Source organism: Lolium perenne, chromosome 2 (genome assembly GCF_019359855.2).
Source record: "Lolium perenne isolate Kyuss_39 chromosome 2, Kyuss_2.0, whole genome shotgun sequence".
Taxonomy (NCBI): domain Eukaryota; kingdom Viridiplantae; phylum Streptophyta; class Magnoliopsida; order Poales; family Poaceae; genus Lolium; species Lolium perenne.
Genome location: NC_067245.2, coordinates 252,884,566 through 252,888,434, shown reverse-complemented (window position 1 = coordinate 252,888,434; position 3,869 = coordinate 252,884,566).

Here is a 3,869-nt window from a genome sequence, read left to right as displayed (position 1 = left end):
AACCCCCCTCGGTTTTCAGGTCAGTAGGCTTATATAGTGCGAAGGAGAGGTCGAGGGGGTCGCCGAGGTGGCCAGACCACCCCTTGGCGCGGCCAAGGCCTGGCCCGTGCCAAGGGTAGGTATGGGCCGGCCCCTCGTGGCCCCTCTCCGTCTCGTCTTCTGGCTCCGGGAGTCTTCAAGTGAAATATGGGTTTTTCTATATTTTCTGAGAATTTTCCCGAAAGTTGGATTTCTGCACAAAAACGAGACACCAGAGGAATTCTGAAAATAGCGTTAGTCCGCGTTAGTTATATTCAAAACACACAAGATAGAGGGCAAACAACATCAAAAGTGTTCGGGAAAGTAGATACATTTTGGACGTATCAGTGATCTTTGCTTGTGATAAGTTTAGACCTTACATAGTAGATTCTAAAGTTATTGTGCACTCTGATCATTCTGCTATTAAATATCTTATGAATAAGAAACATGCTAAGCCTAGGATTATTAGATGGGTTTTAATATTGCAAGAGTTTGATTTACATATTGTTGATAGAAAGGGTGAAGATAATCATGTTGTTGATCATTTGTCTAGAATGGAAAACATTCCGGATGATCCAACCCCTATTAATGATAGCTTTGCTAATGAACAACTTGCAAATATTTACGTGTCTAGTGCAAGAGTATCTTCCCCATGGTTCGCTGATTATGCTAATTTTATTGTTGGGAATGTTATGCCATCACATTTTACCTATCAACAAAGAAAGAAATTCTTTTATGATCTTTGACATTACTTTTGGGGTGATCCTTTTCTTTATAAGAAGGAAGTTGATGGTATTATTAGATGTTGTGCGCCTGAGTTTGAGCAGAAGGGTATCATTAAAGACTTCCATGACAGTCCTTATGGAGGCCATCACACGGGAGACCGCATAGCCGTAAATGTATTTCAATCTGGTTTTTATTGGCCTACTTTATTTAAAGATTGTGCTGCATATGTTAAAGCTTGTGATAAATGTCAACGCGCTGGTAACATTGGTAAGAGAAATGAAATTCCTGTGAATTATACTTTACCCATTTGATGTTTGGGGATTTGACTTTATGGGGCCATTTCCTGCACACAAGTCGCAGTATACTCACATTTTGGTTGCAGTGGATTGTGTTACTAAGTGGGTGGAAGCAATTCCTACAAAGAGTGCTGACCATGCTACTGCAATGAAGATGTTCAAGGACATCATTCTTCCCAGGTTTGGAGTACCTAGATTTTTAATTACTGATGGTGGTTCTCACTTTATTCATCATGTTTTTAGAAAAACCTTGGTTAAATATGGTGTTAATCATAGAGCAGCATCTCCATATCACCCACAAACTAGTGGTCAAGTTGAATTGAGTAATAGGGAATTGAAACTTATATTGGAAAAGACAGTTAACAAGTCTCGGTCTGATTGGCCAACTAAAATCAATGAAGCTTTATGGCTTATGGATCTGCTTTTAAAAATCCTATGGGAATGTCTCCTTACAGAATGGTTTATGGAAAAGCTTGTCATTTACCTGTAGAATTAGAACACAAAGCTAGGTGGGCCATTAAGGAACTTAACTTTGATTTTAAGACTGCGGGGGAAAGAGAATCCTAGACATAAACTTACTAGATGAATGGAGAAATGAAGCTTAAGAAAGTGCGAGATTGTTTAAAGAGAAGATTAAAATTTGGCATGATAGAAGGATAAAGAAAAGGGAATTTAAAGTAGGAGACCAAATGATATTGTTCAACTCTCATTTCAAGTTCTCTGTAGGTAAACTAGCATCGAGATGGCGAGGTCCATTGGTTGTGCAGGAGGTGTATGATACGTCCAATTTGCATCACTATTTTATATCATAATTTGCTGTTATTCATTGATATATTTCATATTGGGACACAATACTTATGTTATTTCATCTATTTTGCATGTTTCATCATTATTGGAGGATTAAGCACCGGAGCCAGGATTCTGCGGGAAAAAAAGCACCGTCAGAACGCAATATTTCGGAAGATCAACTGTGGAAGGAAATTATACCAAAAATACTATTTTTCAAGATGACGAAGGAAGCCAGAAGGAGGAGCCAGGAGGACCCAGGGTGGGCCCACACCCTAGGGCGGCGCGGCCCATGGCCTGGCCGCGCCGCCATGTGGTGTGGGGGGGCCACAGCCCCTTTCGCCTCCTTTTCTTCGCGAAACCCTTCGTCCCGAAGACCTAAGCCACAGAGGGTTCCTCACGGAGAGTTACAGCCGCCTCTGCGGGGCGGAGAACACCAGAGAGAAAAGAGCTCTCCGGCGGGCAGGAATCCGCCGGGGAAATTCCCTCCGGGAGGGGGAAATCGACGCCATCGTCACCGTCATCGAGCTGGACATCATCTCCATCACCATCATCATCATCTCCACCGTCATCACCGCCGTCTCCTCCGCAGCACCTCGTCACCGCCGTAGCAATTTGGGTTTGATCTTGATTGTTTGATAGGGGAAACTCTCCCGGTATCGATCTCTATTTGTTGTTGATGCTATTGAGTGAAACCATTGAACCAAGTTTATGTTCAGATTGTTATTCATCATCATATCACCTCTGATCATGTTCCATATGATGTCTCGTGAGTAGTTTGTTTAGTTCTTGAGGACATGGGTGAAGTCTAAATGTTAGTAGTGAACTATGGTTGAGTAATATTCAATGGTATGATATTTAAGTTGTGGTGTTATTCTTCTAGTGGTGTCATGTGAACATCGACTACATGACACTTCACCATTTATGGGCCTAGGGGAATGCATCTTGTACTTGTTTGCCAATTGCGGGGTTGCCGGAGTGACAGAAACCTAAACCCCCGTTGGTATATCGATGCAGGAGGGATCGCAGGATCTCAGAGTTTAAGGCTGTGGTTAGATTTATTCTTAATTACTTTCTTGTAGTTGCGGATGCTTGCAAGGGGTATAATCACAAGTATGTATTAGTCCTAGGAAGGGTGGTACATTAGCATAGGTTCACCCACACAACACTTATCATAACAATGAAGATTATTTAGCCGTATGTAGCGAAAGCACTAGACTAAAATCCCGTGTGTCCTCGAGAACGCTTGGTCATTATAAGTTAACAAACCGGCTTGTCCTTTGTGCTAAAAAGGATTGGGCCACTCGCTGCAATTGTTACTCTCGCACTTTACTTACTCGTACTTTATTCAACTGTTACATCAAAACCCCCTGAATACTTGTCTGTGAGCATTTACAGTGAATCCTTCATCGAAACTGCTTGTCAACACCTTCTGCTCCTCGTTGGGATCGACATTCTTACTTATCGAAGATACTACGATACACCCCCTATACTTGTGGGTCATCAAGACTATTTTCTGGCGCCGTTGCCGGGGAGTGAAGCGCTATTGGAAAGTGGAATTGGTAAGGAAAACCTTTACTGTTTGTGCTGATTTTATTTCTGCCTGCTGCTATAAGTCATTATGGAGAGATCTTCTCTTCAATTTCTATTTGGGAAATCTACTACTACTGCAACGGTAGTGGATGAGGCGCCAGTGAGGAAGTGATACCATATAAAATACCTATGAAAATTATTGAACGTGTTATGGATAACCGCTATGAAGGGGATGGAACTCTGTCCACCACAGGAGATCATTTATTGTTCTTACATGAATTATGCGGTTTATTCAAGTGTGCAGGTATTGCTATGGATGAAGTGAGGAAGAAACTATTCTCTTTATCGTTGTGCAGTAAGGCGGCGCATTGGCATAAACCTCTTGGATAATGGGGATTCTCTTGAATGGAATGATATTGTGCCCCGGTTTTATTCTAAGTTCTATCCTCCAAGTGAAATTCATAAGGATCGGAATCGCATATATAATTTTTGGCCTCATGATGGAGAGAG